This window comes from Rattus norvegicus, chromosome 3 (genome assembly GCF_036323735.1).
Source record: "Rattus norvegicus strain BN/NHsdMcwi chromosome 3, GRCr8, whole genome shotgun sequence".
In the NCBI taxonomy this organism is placed as follows: Eukaryota; Metazoa; Chordata; class Mammalia; order Rodentia; family Muridae; genus Rattus; species Rattus norvegicus.
The window spans coordinates 125,451,189-125,470,868 of NC_086021.1; the positions used below are offsets into that span (position 1 = coordinate 125,451,189).

Consider the following 19,680-nt stretch of genomic DNA (forward strand, 5'->3'; position numbering starts at 1 on the left):
GCAACTTTGTTTCAGGCCCTGGAAGTTCAAGGAAGTTCAACCGAGAAGTTTACAGGCCATCCACATACTGCACAAAGCTGTGAAGAGTCACAGTACTTCTGCTACATCCGTGCTCAGAGGTGGACGCCAGACATTTTCTTAGTTTTCAGAGGTTCTGGTTAACAAAGAACAGCTTGCTTTGAAATACTCAAAAATGCTGCAGCCACGAATCAGACCAAGGAAATGGGCAGCCTGTAGAAAGATTGGAGAGCCACAAACTGAGGGTGATGGAAGCCTCTTTTAAGAATAGAAGCCTCACCAGAGACTGAACAACCATTAAACACTGTAGAGGCAGAGACAGTTCCCACACAAGCATGCGTGCATTTACAGTGTGCAAAAGGGAGGGGCTGCCTAGCATTTTCATGTAACTCAGAACTAAAAGCAACTACATTGAAATCCTAAAGCCGTGCCAAGCATCCTGCTCCTGCTCGAACGGCTAAAGGGATGAAGAACTAAGAGGCTGCCCCAGGCTCCTCTGACAAGCTTGGTTTCCTTCATCAGCTTTCTCAGTACCTTATAAGACTGCACTAAACAGTTCTGAACCTTTCCAAACAGCCTTGGAGTGCTTTCTTAAGCTCTACACAGTTGAAATCAAAACAGAACCCATGCTTTTTGTTGAAGAGCTGACACAGAGTTTTCATCCGGATTCTATAAAGTCTGTACATAGACCTAATAATACATATTGTAAGAACTATGTTCTCAGGCAGGCATAGTGGCTCGAGCCTGTAAGCACAATGCTTGAGAGGCTGAGGCAGGAGGATAGACAGTTTCAAGTTCAAGGCCAACATGGGCTACATATTGAGTTCTAGCCCAGCCTGGGTTCTAAATTCAAATTCCACCTTTACAAGGTGGTATGAGGGGGTGGGCTTTGTTCTCTACAGTACAGTGGTCCAAATCAGTCTATGATCATAAATAGAAAATAAGTTAAGATCTCAACGGTTTTCAATATAAACTTTACCTGCCTAAAGCAGACAAATTTGGAGCCGGCTGCTGAATTAATTGCTTAAAGAAAGCAGCATGCAATGCACACACCGATAGGAAAAACTGCATTCTGCTCAGGTGTTCATCCCAGCATTTCCTGACTCACGCATGCTAGCCCGAGTGTTGGTAGCTCCCTCTGTGCCTCCACTCCTTCTAAGCACATCATTTAGTGCCTAATGATAGAAACGTGAGCCATCAGAAGTACAGTGTTGTCTCTGAGGTCCGGGGAATGATCTACCATGGCCATACTTTTAGTTTTGAAGGGTTTTATTGTTAAACCAAAGTCAAAGAATAACTAGCACACAGCAGATATACAGACAGGTAGATAGTAAACACCACCAAAGCTGGTGCCCAAAACAACCAGCAGAGGTTGGCTGTGGAAGCCCCTTTCAAGCAGACAGCTGAAAATCAAAGTGGAAAGTTTAGGGCAGAGCAGGCTGTCCCCTCAGGTGAGGCTTCCAAGTGAAGGGACAGAAAGCAACAGCAGAGGTGGCATCATCCAGGGCACTCACAGCAACCAGCAGACACAGACTGGGGAAGTCGAGGTAGTCATTGTGGCTCCGGCTTCTCTTTATGTCATGAGATGGGTAACATTAAGCGCTGTGGGACTCAGTTTGCCCGATGGCTGTTCCTGAGGACATGATGCTTTTATTTTGGAGCTCATTTGCTCTTCCCCCAACCCCTGCAATCAGTCAATGAGGCAGCCCATTCCCAGACCAGTCTCGAAGGTCACTGCTGCCAACGTGCTTGAATCTGAAATGGGAGGGATAGGCAATCTGGTTTTCAAAGCCAGCTTCTCAGTGAGCTCAATACATGACAATTTGTCGACATAGTCTACATTTCAGGTACAGTGAAAAGACAAGATTTAGAATCGGGCAGAAGATGCAACTGAGACTCACAGTCAGTCAGTTCCGCTTCCAGTAGCTCTGAATTCAGCTTCCTCTGCCCAAAGTACAGGACGTGATGATGCCAATCATGCAGGGCTGTCCTGCTCATGAATGAAAAACTGTGCTCAACGTGCCTGTGATGTTCCAAGGATACAGGGGAAGCATGTGTCGAGGATAAATTAGGAAAGAATGCTCTTCACTTCTGGGAAATTCCTGAGAACAGGCTGAGATGAAAAGACTTTTGAGCAAAGCAGATAGTCCAGTGCTGAACCACCTTCCTCCAAAGAGAGCTGAGGACAACTGAGCCACCTCTGTGTACAAGAACGATGCCTGCCGCTTCATCGGTAAGAACTCACCATTCCTCAAAGCTCTCCCAGCTTCCCTGAAACTAGAGAAGACAAAATGGTTCATGAATTCAGAGCCATGCCGTGGATTCCCAACTATCTGAATATTTATATGCCACAGATCAACATCACCTCAGTAAGATCACTGTGGTGCCACAGACACACAGTAGGGCTATTTGGAGGTTTGGAGGGCTGAGGATGTAGCTCAGTGGTACTTGCCTAGCATGTGTGAGGACCTAGGTTCAATTCACAGAGATTTTCCAAAGAATTTAAGGCTTGAGATGGAGTGTTTTAAGTTGTTGAATGTTGACACGAGTTGTTACTGCTGCTGCTGCTGCTACTGTTTTAAATAGCTAGCATAAGACAGGAAGTTATCAACAGTTTGTACACCGGAACAAAGGCAAAGGATGTATAACGGCAAGATCCAAGGAACATAGCACAGCAGAGAACAGTAAAAGCCTACTCTTACTTTTGCCCTTTCAGTTTGATGCCACCTGGAGACCTTGTTCAGCCAGAAAGACCCCACATCTCAGCATTATAACTACCAAGATCAGATGAGGACCAAAGTCTCAAAAGAATGTCCCCTTGGGGATATGGCAGATTCAACCATAGCATCACCTTTAGGCTTCCAATCCAGCGTTAATGAGCCATTTGAGTCATGCAAGCATTTCAGTGTGGGATATGTGAAATGCAGTGGTCAGCGAAGCAATGCACTGTCTTCCTTCTGCCTTTCTTCCCGACGCTGCTTTTGCCTTAGGCCTACCATGTTAGTTACTCTTCTGTTGCTGTGATAAAACCATGACCAAGGCAACTTATAGAAAGAAGAGTTTATTTTGGCTTGTGGTTCCAGAGGATCAGAGTCCAACATTGCAGGATAGAGGCAGCAGGCACAGTGGCAGAAGCAGGGAGCTGGGTGCTCACAAGCTGCGATGGTGTGGGGCTTTCACTCTCAAAGCTCACCTTCAGTGTCATAATCCATCCTGCAAAGTCATGGCTCCTAAAACTCCCCCAGACAGTGCCACCAACTATGGGCCAAAAATTCAAACATCTAAGGCTCTGGGGGACATTTCTCACTCAAACCACCACCCCCACTGCGATCCTCTAGTGGTCACGGGAGTCCTGCCCTGAAGACCAGCTGTCCTGGCTGCTCTTTGGAGCAGGCCATGTCCATGTAGAACTCTCACCCAGACTGAAGGCCTATTATAGTCTAGATGTGAGATACCAATCCCGAACCCACGCAGGCCTGGCCACCAGCTAATGGTACTGTTTGAGATAGTTTACAGAGAACCCCTCTGTGCTGTGGTCTAACCGAAGGTGGTGATGTTTCGCTGTATAATTAGCTTCCAGGTTACTAGGCTGACCCCATTTCCTGTCTTGCCTCTGCTCCCTATTCTGTCGAGATGTAAAAAGATGAAGATTCCCAGCCACATGCTGCCCTACTGTGGCACCACCGTGTCCTTCTCTGACACGGACTGTACTGTCACACTCTCAAACCATGAGCCAAAATAAGCCCCCCCCCACTTTGGTTTCTGAGCCAGGTAATCTCAGCAATAAGCAAGTCTCTATTACAAGGATCTAGGGCTCTTTAACCCCACAGACCTTTGCAGCCATTGGTCAGCTACTAGGGTGTGCTCTGACACAGATAGTAATGTGTGCTTTTGCATGTGTTCCCAAGGGCCAAATATTGTGCCAATTTCATATTCAGTTCATTGTAACTTACCCTGACTCTTCTGGTTCACTGGCGATTTTATTTAAACATTTTACTTTTTTTGTTAATTTGTTGACTTTTTATTTTTAAGATAATATAATTACATCATTTCCCCTCCAAACCCTACCTTGTACCTCCCCTTGCTCTCTTTCAATTTCATGGCCTCTTTTTTTTTTTCACTATTATTACTGGTGTGTGTGTGTGTGTGTGTGTGTGTGTGTGTGTGTGTGTGTGTGTGTCATAATGGTAAGGTTCCTGGTGTAAAGCAGCCAGAATCTAGCCAGGGCCTGGTTTTACAGCCCACACTGTAAACACCCGGCACTTGGCTCCCAAGGCCATCCTCTCAAACAACTGACACTTTCTCTTTACAGTTAATGAGCTAAGTTTTCCCCCAAGCTATTCTTCATTCATGCCCATATACAGACTAAACCGCAAGCACTGACGCCACCTTCACTATCTCTGCCCAAGAGAAAAAAAACCCTGTCAGAGAACGGCCTGCTCTAGAGCCGAGGAGATTCCCTCCCTACTCTACTTCTCCCCTCCCAGACTCTTGTCTCTTTGTCCAACACTTAAGGCATTTGGTTCCTGGACATCCACCACTGCCTCCGGCCTGATCCTCCTTACACCCATTACGGTTCCCTTTCCTCGTGCGTCCCAATCATGTGCCTCAGGTTCTGTCCCTTCTGCTGCATTATCTGCCGTTTGCCACAAACTATCAACAGGACTGTGAGGCTCTAATGATGAAAGCACATTTGGTTATTGTCAGGCTCCTGCCAAAGCAGGCCGCTGCAAGAGGCAGTCTCACATTTTTATCACCAGGTAGGAATAAGTAAGTGGGTGGATGCATGGCTTCAATTACTACCTGCTTCGTGACTGGTAGATTAGGGGGAAATGAGAAAAGGGCTTAGACAGGAAAGGCGATGTGTGACTTTGTCCTCCCAGCTTCGTAGAATGTGCCGGTGATGAGCACAAGAACACTGGACTCCCCAGAATGCAGCAGAGACAGCCTCAGTCAGACTCACTGACAAAGCACTGGATCCAAGTGAAGAGGGTGGGGCTTTTAAGTCACTTTGTTTGCTAATGCATAGTTCATAGCTCACAAAGTGTGGCGTTTCTGGTTTTTTGTTTTTTCTTTTTTCCAGGAGCTATTCCACATGTTTGAATGCATTTTTGCTTGGGTTTGAGATTCTGTAGCCAGCTAGTTGAGAAAAACGTGCCCTGCTTCTAACAAAGTCATCGTAAAAACAGCCCAAATTCCCAAACTGGGGTCAGAGAGGCATCTCCGTTGCCAGGATCAAAACTAGGGTCCCCAGCACCGAGTTAATGTCAGGTGGTCATGGCAGGGAGAGCACTTTGGAGACTGAGAAAGGGGGGTCTCTGGAGCAAACTGGCTAGTTTATCCAATTGGGTGGAGATGTGGGTCCAAGTGTTCAATTGAAAGACTCTGCTTCGATGCATAAAGTGGAGTTTGAGGAAGACACCCAGTCTCTGCCCTCAGCCCCTTACATAAGCACACAACACATTCCTATTCATGGTGAACACGCACACAAGCACACATGCGCGCGCGCGCACACACACACACACACACACACACACACACACACACACACTTTTCAAAACTCAGTAATAGCATTCCCAACTTTTGACCTTTGCTGAGAACATTTGATGGATCTATATGGGCCAATCAGACTCAAGATGGACTTCAGCATTAGCCTAGTGTGTAGGGGAGATGGGACTGTGCTCCAGGGTAGCCCAAGCTCCTGACCCGACAGTAACTTACCTGCTGCTTTCCTCATGCCTTTCTCTGACTGCCATGAAGCACAAATGCTACTGCGGTCATGAAGCCCACACACACTGACTTTCAGCTGCCGCACCTCTCTGGGATTTTGGAGGAGAGCAACTCCTTGGCGGGCTATAGCAAGCAGCTGCAGGAAGCAGAATGACATCACCTCCCCCAACACCAAGAAGTCTCTACAGGGTCAGGCATGGATCAGCCATTTTTTGGACAGAACACACACAAACAATCTATCTCTTTCCTCCCTGGAAACTGAGCTCACAGCTTAAGGAAGTCCAGCTCTTCAGATGCCAGGTGACGTCAGAGTGAGTATCCCAGTGCTTAGACACACCGCAGGTGCTTCATTCATGGGACGCCATGTATCCCTACCAGATGGCGGCATGGGAGACAGACACTCGGCTCTAGACCTAATTTCATTTAAAGTTATAAGGCCTTTGGGGGACAGACTCACCCATTTTTTTGGACTGAGTTCTAGAGATGTTGGGCCAATCATAATGGGAGAGATACCAGGGTAGGGTGGGGATAGAGAAGAGCTTCTCATGAGATTTCTCTACAAATAAGATTTCCTGGCAATAGCTTCTCACTTCTATCATCAACTCTCAATCTGGGCTATGGAAAATCCTGCATCGTCAGTCAGACATGGGAATGGAATGAAAGTTAAAGATAAATTGTTTTTGCCCCCTACAAGAAGAGGAGAGGTCTATAGGATAGAAGCAAAATCACACCACGTTTTAATGCCATGGAAAAGGAATTCTTCCTTTATAAGTATTGCTAAACTCACCATAATTCATTCTTTGGACATGAATCTTAGAGACCCAAAATAGTTGTGTATAAAGACCATTACAAGTATGTTTAAAATATTCATACTTTTGAATTTCTGACAATTACTTGGAATATTGCTTTATTGTGTGTGAATGTCAAAGACAAACATGCCAAAAAGTTTATAAACACTAAGAAATGTGTCCCTTTTTCCCCCCTGTGTATTTCTAAAGTGTATCATTGTAGCTAAATAGGTCTATTTTCAAAAGAGTAAAGAAAATGTGTTTTGCCATTGTAGCTGCTGATACAGTTAACATGACTGCACCCTGCCTTTCTCATGACAGACACCAGACATAAATTAAGTTAGTGGGTTTAATCAAATGCACCCAAAGTTTCCAGAAACCCAAGTTTCACTTGTTCATGATTTTGTCATTTGAATTTCCAAGGTTAGGCTCTTTCTGTGTCCAGAGGTAGCCACCTATCTGCTGACGACAGCTCATGTCAGGGACAATGGTGTGTCTCCTCAGAAAAGACATACCCTTAAAAAGATGGAGTTCCTCCAAACCTTGAATTCCACAGCATGAAGCTGACTGAATAAAATGGTGTCTCTAGCAGCTGTCAAAGTCTACTTGATGCAGAATTAGGGAGGAAGAGAGCTAAGAATTCCTCATCTTCAGCCTTCTTATGGGTACCCTGACTACTCTGACAGTGCCAGGACCAGGAAGCCCTCCTCCCGCCCCTCAGCGATTAAGCAGCTCCTTCCAAGTTCACCACCACAGTCTCTTCTCCTGAAACAGCAGCCAGGCTTCCTATCCTCGCTTTCCCACCACTGAGACAAGACCCTTCCACCCCAGAAATTCTCACAGCTTCTGCTTACAGAAGGGTCCTAAGCAACTATTGTGAACAGGGCATGGGCTTTAGAGGCAGCCAGAGTTCAATCCCAATTCTGAAACTACATGCTGGAGACCTTGGGAAAGTAACTAAACCTTTCTGAAATTCAGTTCCTCTTGTTTGAATTTATGATAAAGCAACAGAGTTGTTATAAGGATTCGGTCATATGCATTGTTGAGGGCAGAGCTATTTATGTAGCTTGTGTAGACCGCTGACCGCACAGAGCTCGCTCTCACTGTATCCCTTCGAATTGTTCCCACAGTATTTGGCGAGCAGCAGGCTGCGGCGCGCAGATAGAACTATCTTCCTTATCTTCCTTGCCTCTCTCAGAGCCTCCGGTGAAGGAGCTTATTTTGACCACTTCATCAGTCAAGGTCCCGGAAGGAAGCAGATGGTGAGTCACCACTGAGGAGATCTTTTCAGAGGGACCACTTGCAGGGATGACTAAGGGAACTCACAGAGGATGGCTGAGCACTCCAGAACTAACCACAGCAGAAAGGTGTCTGCTCCCTTGGAGCTGAAGGTCAAGAAGCAGTGTTGTTGCTAAGCCAAAAGTGCCATAGCTGAGAAGACAGCTCCAGGGAAGCTAAACCCCTCAGTGGAGGAGTGGGCAGGGAGGGAAAGAGTCACTTCCTCCCATCCCAACACTTGTACCTTCTGATCTCTGGCTGGTGCTACCAAGGGCCAAAGCCAGGATTGGCTGTGGACTTCCACGCAAGGCTGTTCCCACAGTGAAGCAGAGACAAAGCTGTGTCTGGTGGTGCATATGGAGAAATATAAGACAGTCATTAAGTCAGCCTGAATATTCAAATTAACAGCCCTCTTTCCTAATCTCCGAGGCTCTTCAGATAATAATAATAATAATAATAATAATAATAATAATAATAATAATAATAATAATAGTAAATCAACAATACGTAGGTAACTTCTAAATTAATACTGTTTAAAATCTACTTACATTTTCACATCTCTGTCTTGGACATTATATTTGTGCCAAGGCTAAAGAAATCCTAGACTTGAAAGATGAAAATAATTCACTTTTTTTTTTTTTGGTTCTTTTTTTTTCGGAGCTGGGGACCGAACCCAGGGCCTTGCGCTTCCTAGGTAAGCGCTCTACCACTGAGCTAAATCCCCAGCCCCTCACTTTTTTTTAAATGCAATACACAAACTTTATTTAACAAGACAGGTTAAGTAAAACAGGCATTTATATTAAGAAAAAAACTACAAGAAAATTTATCTTTAACAACTTAAAGTAACCCTACTTGCAGTTGCATTTAGCCGAGCTCTGTTGCTGTGAAGAATACAGCTCATGCACAAGTATGGATGAAAGATTTGTACATGTTTCAAGTATTCACTGAATACTTCCTTATATACACATATACATTAAATTTGAAAAAGATTAGATGATCCCAGCTGTACTTCATTGTTGTTGTTCCTTTGGAAGAGGCCATCTAAAGAGAAGACTATGTGGTTCTGGCTCATGGATCATGTAATGAACCCATCCTAGACTTTGTTGAACACCAAGTCTCCTCCACTCCTCTTTGGACATCAGATGAGTTTTGGGTACTTGTTTGAAAGTTCTCTGGGTAACATGACATGCTGATACTCATAGTGCTCGTTGAAGTACTTGTCTGAGTAGTAGATCTGCTTGTGGGCCATCCTGCCAGTGCACGAAGGAAAAAACAGGGGCAGGAAACAGAGTACAAGGAGCTCCACGTCCACCTAGGGCCAGGGCCAATAATTCACTCTTTAAGTTCTTGAATGCCTGTTAACAACCAAAAGCTGTCTGGATGGTTCCACTTGGCCTTGGGAAGCCAGCATCTACTCCCCAACACTGCAGTTGGTTTGTACGGACACCCTGCTTAAGTGTCCCATGGCCCAACAGTGGCCATCAGATCCATGGACTTCACCCAAAACAGAGCACAGTGCTGCGTGAACACAGCCTAATCATCAGCACTGGCAATGCATAAAGCAGGTTGGTTAACAGTAAGGCATGGTCAGTACTAAGTAACCCTTGCTCCAGTCTACCCTGCCAGCCCTAAAGACAAACAGAAGAACCCCAGAAAACACTGGCTGGAGACGGGTGGAAGTAACTCGGGTTCTAATGAGAATTTGCCCCATTACTAAGGCCCTCACTCTCAACCACACCAGCCCTCAAATGAGCATATGCTATAGATTTTTATTTTATGACCAAGGGGAACGAAGCCAATGAGTATTACGTTACTTGCCCAAAACAAAAACCTGAGGAGTGGAAGGGCTGGTGTCGGGTGCTCCAGCAACCAAACTACAGATTGGGTTTGGTTTTTTTTTTTTTTTGTTGTTGTTGTTTGTTTTGTTTTCCTTTTCTATGTGTTTTCACTAAAATAGAATTATGGCACTTTTCCCTTTCCTTTCCTCCTTCCAGTCCTTTCCAGATACCCGTCCCCTAACGCCTCCCACGCTCCCTTCTCAAATCGATACCTTTTTTTCTTTGATGATTAATGTTAACATATTGTGCCCATTCTTTGCTGTTTGTGTGAACTTGGTTTCGAGGCTTCGTGCTGGTTAACCAGTAAGGGAACTCTTCCCTGGGACACTACCCCACCCCAGTAGTCATTAGTTGCTTATTATCCATTGTCTAGGTGTGAGACCCCATGAAAGATCACTTCATCCACATCAGCATACTGCATCAATGTATGTGATAGAATACTATTCTGTAATAAAAGGAAGCAAACTATGATTTCATACAATTACACAGATAAATGTTGAAATCTCATATCTGTATTATAAAAGAAAATCAAGACCTCTTAAAAATAATACAGTTCCACTTACCTTTAAAATGAAAAATGAAGAATTACATGCCACTAATCCCAGCAGGACTGTCAGAAGTTTAGTGTCAGCTTTGACCACATGGTGAGTTCAAAGCCAGCCTGGGCCACAGGAAACACTGTCTCAAAATTGCTTTTAAAGAATGTCTAATGAGTCGGCCCTAAACAAGATTCCTCCATCAAATCCCTCCATTCAGGGCTCAGGGAACCTTGAAGAAGAGAAAACAGAAAAGGGATAAGAACCAGGGTAGGTAGTGGGCACCAAGAAAACAAGGCCTCTAAATCAACAGGAGCAACACACCCGAGAACTCCCAGAGACTGAGGAGCATGTACAGCATGTACCAGGCTGACCCAGCATGTCAGCATGGGTCTGCACCAGATGGGATCCTAGTGCCGAAAGGAGAATTGAATACATGCTCCCATCCCTAACCCAGAAGCAGTCTCCAATTGATATAAAAATTAGTGGCATCTGAATGGAAAACAAATTCAATAGAGCTTCCTTGTCTCACAATACCAGTGCTTTTCTTTTCTTTTTAATCTTTTTGTTCCTCTTCTCTCTGTTTTACCTTATAGTCCTCAGTGTATATAGCACAACTTCCAGTTTAGAGTTGTATGGGGTTCCTGAGTTTGTGAATGAATGGGTCTCTGTTTCTTGTACCCTTTCTTTCCTTCTGTTGGTTTTATCTTATTATATTTTATCTTATTAAAGAAAGAAAGTGTAAGGACAAAAATAATCCAGTGGTTGACTGGAACTGAAGGTAGAGAGGGGGAAATGAGGATGGGGGTATGGGTTACGAGGGGCATGAAGGGAGTGCTGGGATGATGGAGGGCTTGTTATCCCCCTCGTGTTGACTGTACCATGAGTATAGACCTTTGTCAGAACTCATGAGACTGTACACCTTTAATATATGCTGTTAATACACATCTGCAAAGTTGCCTATTTTTAAAATCTTACCTTTTTACCAAGTTTCTGATCTCCGTAAGTAGACAGGCACTGTGGCATCCACACCCAGTGCCCTGAGTTGCCTTCCCTGATGAGCACAGGCTTTACAGAGACCCACTCACCTTTCTGGCTACTCTCTTGCTCTTCGCCTCACAGGTTCATCTCTTATTTGTAGAGGCCTTTGATCAGCTTTTCTTTTTTCAAATCATTTGTCACAAGTATACATTTAACATGAGAACCCAAATTCACAAGCACACAAGGTGGTAGAAAGACAATAGCAATAGCTGCAGAGAGAGATAGAGAGGTCACAGTGAGGGTGGTTCACCTGCCATTTCCTCTAGTGAGTCAGAGGTATTGGTGTCACTGTATCTCTTCCATCTGCACCCAGTGTTTCAAACATACCTTTGTTTTGTAGGGCACATCCTCTAAATGAGAATCGAATTCTTCATCTACCCTTCAATCAGAGAGTCAATGGGACCTGTCACAGACTGGAAAAAATTAATTCATTGTGTTGAACTTAGGAGATGGGACATTTGACTTTGATGTGTAACTTCATATCCAACACTCCTGTCACATAACACAGATTAGTATATCCTGTTGTGTTTTAGAATAACTCCATGAGGTGATCCAGACAAGCATTAGTATCCACACTTGACAGAGGAGGAAACAGCGCCTCAAGTGAGATTGTGACTTGCTAGTCACACAGCTAATAATGGACAAACCCAGAGCACCAGGCTGTAAGTTTAGTATTTCTTAAACCATATCAACACCTCCATACAGGGCCATGTGACTTATCAGACAGAAGCATTACTTCTGGCCCAGAGCTTCCTTGAGTTGGCAATTCTAAACGTCCTTCCACAAATTGAGCAGAAACTCAGGCTAATAATCACTGGCTCCTTCTCACTCTTGCCTTCCTTCTCAATTCAAAGGGAAACAAATCTATCCAAACGTGGTGACTCTGCCACTCTTCCCTCCCTGTCAGAATCCAAATTTACTTTAGTGGACAACTGAATTGAAAGTTCTCCAAGGTAGCCTTGGAAAAGACACAGGCCAAAGTATGAGAAAATGGTTTCACAGACCCAGAGGGAGACAGAATTGTGGGGGAAGAGCCTGGTACACATCTATGCCACCACAGACAGACAACTGCACATCTTTGCACATCCTAACAACTGCCTTTGGTAACCTGAAAAAGAAAAGCAAACTTCCTCTCAGGGGTTGGAACTTCTCCCCATGGGCAGCTCATGTTCCGCAGATGAAAGAGGTTGGATACAGTAACCCTTAGGGGTGTCTGTGATCCTAAAAATCTGAAAACTAACTGCCTCTATTCATTATCAAAAATGAAGGAATGACGCAACAGGACATTGACTACTGTCTAAATCACCAATTGACAGTCTCATCACTACATCAGTTAAGACTCAATAAGTGTCGTTCTCCCAGTACAAGTGGAATAGAGGCCATCCCATACCTGAGTCAGACCAGGAACTGGCATTGGTCATCCCAGACAGACACCCTGAGAGCTGTATGTTCACAGGGCCATCTTCCCATTCCTAGTGAGTGTCCTCAGAAGTAGACAGCAGTGTTTAGCATCCACAAACACCCTCACTACTTAGACAGCTGGCTAATTTACGCCAGTTGAGGCTGAAGAACAATCTAGGCTACGGCGTTTTTGCTCACTCAGCTCAGCTGCAGTGTAAACAGAGGCTCCAAGGCTCTCTCAGGTGCTGGAGTAACCATCAAAGGAAATGTACCACTTGGAATGACTGTCTTTTCCCCAGTTTGGCTGTACTGAGTCTCAGTGGGAAGGTCATATCAAGTCGGAGCAATGTGGGTCCTGGTGTACAAAGCCTCATCCAACAGGCGCCAGCCTGAGGCTTGGCCTGCAGCTTTCATTTGGCTGCATAGTTGTCTTTTTAAATCAAGGTATCCTTTCTGCCTGTACCTCCAATTTCTTCTCTCTTGGCCCAGTAGCAAGGCAGGACAACAGACCAGCAGCTAATGTTCTGCAGACGAGAGAATGTCAGAAAAGACAAATGTGCTCTCTCCTGCTTCACACCTTCCCTTCAGGGAAGAAGACAGGAGACGAGGACTTAGAATGAGACACAGACGTGTTCCAGTAACACTCACCTGGACAGCTCCTGATGAGGCCTGGCAGCTTGCAAACCACTCTTCAAGCCTGGGTGCGCCATAGTTTTGATGCAATATTGCAGGATTTTTCTGTTGGTTTTTAGTGGCCTAAAAGAAGCATGGTATGAACTATAAAACACTCGTAGGCCCTGGCCAGTTGAGGGAACAGAGGGAATATGGAGCCACACTGCGTATATAGTACACACATAGATGTATTTATATAAACCCTTCCATGGAGTAGACTGCTTTTCTTCTAGGGGCTTGAATGCAAAGCCCTTAGGACAGTTTTCTGAATGTTGTAACAAATGCCACCATGAGGCTTTTGAAAGGGTAGACCTAACAAGCGGTCTATCACCGAGACCTCCAGCCACTAGAAGGAGTAGTTCAAGGGCCTTGCTGTCTTACCAAATAGGCCATAGCCTCCATGTTCTGAAGCAGGTTGTCATAAATGGAGGATATGAAGCACAAATAGCTTGGTGGCTTTCCAGAGTGTTCCTTCTGGTGACAACCTAAAGCCAAGATCTACAAACTGGAGAGTTGGCACAGCCATTAAGAGCATGAACTACTCTTGCAGAAGACTCCAGCTCTGTTCCTGGCAACTACAGTGAGTGGCTCATAATCACCTGTAACTGCAGCTCCAGGAAATCTAACATTCTCCTCTGGCCCTCACAGGCACCTGAACATGCACACATTTAAAAATAAAAATAAATCTCTAAAAATAATTTTAGTTCCACTCCTGTGAGCATGTCTCGCATGTGGGCCCGGAACACCTGAGGTCTCACCTCAGCACAGCTTCACAGGCTCCGTACATCGCAACCTGGCTAGAACGGAAGTCAGGGCCCTGGAAGTGCGAGCTACTGGATCAAATCCTTAACACCGAATTTCATCACTTTCTCCATGACTCTGTCCTCAGAATTGGGTCTGGACTAGACTGAGCGGCCACTTAGAGAAGGTGAGAGCCAGGTAGGCGACCATCCGGAGCTCCTCTCACCAGTCCTATTAGTCAGCTTTCCTTTACTGTAGCAAATATAGGATGTAAATCAACACCCTAAGAGGAGCAGCTTGTTTTGGTTCACAGATGCAGACATTTTGGTCCTGTTGACTTTGGGCTGGAGTCAGCATAGTACATCATGACAGGACAACAGGGCAAAGGAGACTGCTCATGTCACAGCAAAGAAAGACAGAAGAGGAGGGGCCGGGGCCCCAATGTACTACCCCCTTGGAGAAACTTCCATTGACCCACTTCCTTCAACTAGGCTTACTTCCTAAAACTTGCACTAGCCCCAGTGGCTCTATGGGCTGAAAACGAGCCTTCCACACAGATGCCTATGAAGCACATTCCAAACACTTGCTACAGCCAAGCAGTATCCACCTGCCACCACAGGGCAAGGCCAGGCAGCTGCCTTCCCACAGCAACACTGCTGCCTCTCTGATATCCCACAGTGATCTTTTAAAATAAGATATACTTGGTAACATTATCAAACAAAGACTGGTGCAGAAATGGAGAAATGTGTATTTCCATGACTTAGTTCTCCAGATTCTTGGGATTTAAAATAATATATGTGAATTTTCTTTGCAATTCATGTTGTATTTTTCGGATACTAAAGTTGCTATTGGTAAGTTCAGGTCATCTATGCAGTTATTTCTGAATTCTTAACCATGTAGACCAAAGCCTCAAATATCCAGAAAATATGGTCTCCCTTAGAAAATTCATTGTCTGTCTCATAAGAAAACTTCTTCATATGATTAAATGACTCAGATCTAAGCAGGACCACAACAGAAGGGTGGAGCTGACAAGGGCTCTCCCTGGTTTTGAGAGAACACCTCTTGTTGGAGTAAATAAACAGTTACTGCTCAAAAATCATCTAGAAAGATCCAATATCCAGTTCTAGGTCCTTTTCCAGTGAATAAATGAAAAGACATTTTGCTTTATGGGCCAATCAGTGTTTAGTTGAATGTTAAACAGTAAGAGGCAAAAGCAGGCAGATCTCTGAGTTCAAAGATAGCCTGGTCTACGGAACAAGTCCCAGGACAGCCAGAGCTCTGTAGAGAAACCCTGCCTAGATAGATGACAGAAAGATAGATGATAGATAGATGGATAGATAGATGACACAGAGAGAGAGAGAGAGAGAGAGAGAGAGAGAGAGAGAGAGAGAGAGGGAGGGAGGAGAGACAGACAAACTTTATTGTGGTAAAGATATCCATTTTGCAGTGCTTTTAATCAAAGCATGAAATGGGCTTGCCACCCAATTTTACCTGTCACATATCTGTCGGGCTGCTCTTAAAATTTCATAAGCTCTGTTCTCTCACAAAAAATAATTATTTTTATTTCAGAATCTTTGTCAGTAATGAGTAGTGATGACTGCAGTCAGAATTTGCAGAACATGTGGACACCCAGGATGTGGAGGGGCAAAGCTATGTCCTGAGGGCCTTACAAATCTACAAGACAGCTGTGCAAACAGACAGGCCGTGGGGGAAGGCAGTCTGAAGAGAGGGCACTGGAGCCTGCAGGCAAAGGTCCCTCAGTGGGCGAGGCCACCAGGAAGACTTTCCTTAAAGAAGCCAGAGGAGCACAGAACAGAACAGCAGAGGGAACTCTGCTTGGAATGGGGGTTTGAGGATTTCAACAAAGGCAGTTGGTGGATGGTACATGGTGTCTGAGGAAATAAAACTTGTCTGTTAATCAAGATGAAAAAATCTCTCAAAGGACAGATTTGGAAGGTGAAGGCAAAGGTGCAAGCTGTGGCATAACTGTGGATGTCATGAAAGCCAAACCTGTGTGCACCAAGCACCACCCAGAACCCAGATGCCACATTATCAAATTCTCATTTACTCTCTTTCAGTGCTGACTCATGAAACATTGGTGGAATGCTTTCTTCCTTTGGTTTTTGGTGGAGGTGATTTGCTTATTGGTAGTGGTGGTTTGGTTATTGATGGTGGTGTTTTGGTTATTGGTGGTAGAGGTTTGGTTATTGATGGTGGTTTTTTGTTTATTGGTGGTGGTTTGGTTATTGATGGCAGTGGTTTGGTTATTAGTGGCAGTGGTTTGGTTATTGGTGGTAGTAATTTGGTTATTGATGGTAGTGTTTTGGTTATTGATGGTGGTGTTTTGGTTATTGGTGGTGGTTGTGTGGTTATTGATGGTGGTATTTTGGTTATTGGTGGTGGTGGTGTGGTTATTGATGGTGGTGTGTTGGTGATTGGTGGTGGTGTTTTGGTTATTGGTGGTGGTGTTTTGGTTATTGGTGGTGGTAATTTGGTTATTGATGGTGGTGTTTCAGTTATTGGTGGTGGTGATTTGGTGATTGGTGGTGGTGTTTTGGTTATTGGTGGTGGTGTTTTGGTTATTGGTGGTGGTAATTTGGCTATTGGTGGTGGTGTTTCAGTTATTGGTGGTAGTGATTTGGTTATTGATGGTGGTGATTTGATTATTGGTGGCAGTAGTTTGGTTATTGATGGTGTTTTGGTGATTGGTGGTGGTGGTTTGGTTATTGATGGTGGTGTTTTGGTGATTGATGGTGGTAATTTGGTTATTGGTGGTGGTAATTTGGTTATTGGTGGTGGTAATTTGGTTACTGATGGTGGTGTTTCAGTATTGGTGGTGGTGATTCGGTTATTGATGGTGGTGGTTTGGTTATTGGTGGTGGTAATTTGGTTATTGATGGTGGTGTTTCAGTTATTGATGGTGGTAATTTGGTTATTGATGGTGGTGCTTTGGTTATGGATGGTGGTGCTTTGGTTATTGATGGTGGTGGTTGGTTATTTTCTTGCCTGGAGGCTTTACTTTCAGGTCCTGGGCAGATGAACTCTACCTGGTCAGCAACTGGGAGAATAGAATGGTTTGCAAGTTGCCTAGCTTCAAGTGAAGAGCAGAATTAAAATTCCAAAGTCTTAATCAAATAATAGAGCAGCAACAAAACTCTGAGATAAGTAAATAAAAGAGGCTTTGACCATGTGAGGCAGTGACTTCTAGCTTTAAGCTGTAAAATAATGGAAGAGGAGGGATTTGTATGTAACCCAAGCTGGCCTCAAACTCTACGTAACTGAGGATAGCTTTGAACCAATGTGTTTCTGCCTCTACTTCCCAGGTGATGTCATTACATGACACCCGCACAACTTTCAAGCGACCCTTTTAACTGGTCCCCTCATTTCGACCTTTAGTGGATTTATACAGTGGATTAGGTAGCTGGCGTTCTTAATGACAATACCAACTTCGTTGATTGCTAGAACCTTGGCTCACTGCTCTACCAGTGCCCCATTGAGCTCTCAAAGGGTACTTAGGGACAGGGCCATGTTGTTATGCCCCGTTTTACAGATGAAGTAGTTGAGCTTCAGACAGACCATAAAATGTATCCTGAGTCACCCAACTTGGACTCAACCCTCCAAATCCATGAAGACTGTTGCATACATAGAATGTCTTGATCAAAATCCCAACTTTTTCTTTATATAATTTACTGCTTACTGGTTTTACTGTTGATTTCTTTAAACTTTGTAAGACATTTTGGCCTTACAAGTAAGCTTTTACACCACACCAAAGGAAGAGAATTAGGCTGCTAGCTGGTAAGAGGTAATGTTTACCACCCTCAGCACAGCATTTGAACTCCCTTTACTACCTATAGGATACTGGATCTGACTTCTAGCATTGACAGGAGTGAAATGAAGTTTAGAGGAACAAAGTCATTTTTATTTGATTTAGCTAGTGAATGACAGCATTCAACTTTAAAGGCTTAAGTTAACTAGCAGACTAGGGCTCAGATGGACATAGGAAACTGAAGCAATAATAGTCACACAAGGTTTCTCAGCCTGGTTTTTACTTCCATAGTAACACTGCATGCTCAGTCTTCCAGTTGGGAGGAACCTTGTTCATCATATGTGAGAAGAAATGAAGGTATTTGTGGGAAAGACACACAATCTAAGACTCCCATTAAGAGGCTAGGTTCTGAGCTCTAAGCGTGATGAATGTACTTTGGACTTGCAGGAATCAACAGAAAAGGCTTTGTAACCCTCATAAAAACCTGAACACCTGCTATAAAAAGTAAGGCAACATGTGTCACACTATCCTACCTATAGTAGATGGTAGAAATCTAGTAAATCTTTGGATGTGGTCCCACTAACCTTGTTTGGAAATAGGAAGGGGTAGTCTGAGCAATGCAGGGCCTGGGTTAGCCACAAATGCCAAGACAATGAATATTAATATACCTCTCTTTTCAAAGTCCTGAAACCATACATCTACCTTGAAATGGAAGGTGAAGTTCCTTTCCACACCTTCTGAATTATTTTTTTCATAGAAAGTAATCAGCCTCCAGCATCCTGCCATACCTCTAGAGGATGCTTTGTCTGTTCTCCATCAGGAGCAAAGGGGTCCCAGGAAAGCTGGCTACTAGGACTTGGAGGATTATTAACTTTCTCAGGGCTGAGAGAGATGGATGGCTTAGTGGGTAAAACCCTTGTTGTAAACGCATGAGAGCCTGGATTAGAATCCCTATCTTTCACGTAGAAGCCAGGCATGGATACCTATGCCTTATATCCCAAATTGGGGCATGGGTTGGCAGACAGAGACAACTATATCCCAGGAGCTTGCTGGCCACCCAAACTAGCTGAATAGTGAAGTTTGGGTTCAAGATACTCTGTCTTAAGGCAGTAAGGTAGGCAGTGATGAGGATCTGTTTCTGGTCCTTCTCCTTGGCTTGCAGGTATTTGCCATTGTGTGTTCACATCCTCCTCCTTGGTGTGTGTGTGTGTGTGTGTGTGTGTGTGTGTGTGTGTGTGTGTGTGTGTCTGGGTCCAAGTGTCTTCCCTTCTATATAAGGACAGAATCCTATTGGATCAGGACCCACACCAACAGCCTCATTTGATGTTGATCCCTATGGAAATAAAGAGGGGCATGTTCTGAGGTACTGGGTGCTAGGATCCTCTGAAAAGAAGACATAATTAAGTTTCCTCCACCACCCTGTCCACAAGAGCTAGTTCCAACATTTGGAAGGTAGAGAAGAACACCAGGATTAATGTCTTTTCATAGACAAGGTGTTCTAAAGGCTGGAACCTGGTCTCTGCTTCCACGGACACTGGATACAGCATAAACAGAAGATCAGGGAGATTTAGCTCAGTGGTAGAGCGCTTGCCTAGCAAGCACAAGGCCCTGGGTTCGGTCCCCAGCTCCAGAAAACAAACAAACAAACAAAAAAACAAAACCAAAAAAAAAAAAAAAAGAAGATCAGTCTGTCTTGTTTGTAGGTTAGCAGAAAGAGAGCCAAGCCCACTCCCACAAGCCTTTACAAACATAACTAGTCTACCCTAGAGGTGAGAGTCATTACCTGAATTCTTCCAATGACGGACTGCCTCCCCACACTGTCACGTGGAGGATTAAAGTTTTAACCTATGATGTTAAATTAAACACAAGCA

General features: G+C 44.4%; 1 pseudogene; it reads right to left on the reverse strand.

Moving 5' to 3' along the window:
• Positions 1–1,141: 1,141 nt before the first annotated feature.
• Positions 1,142–13,234, reverse strand: Cks2-ps1 (CDC28 protein kinase regulatory subunit 2, pseudogene 1; annotated as a pseudogene).
• Positions 13,235–19,680: the final 6,446 nt, after the last annotated feature.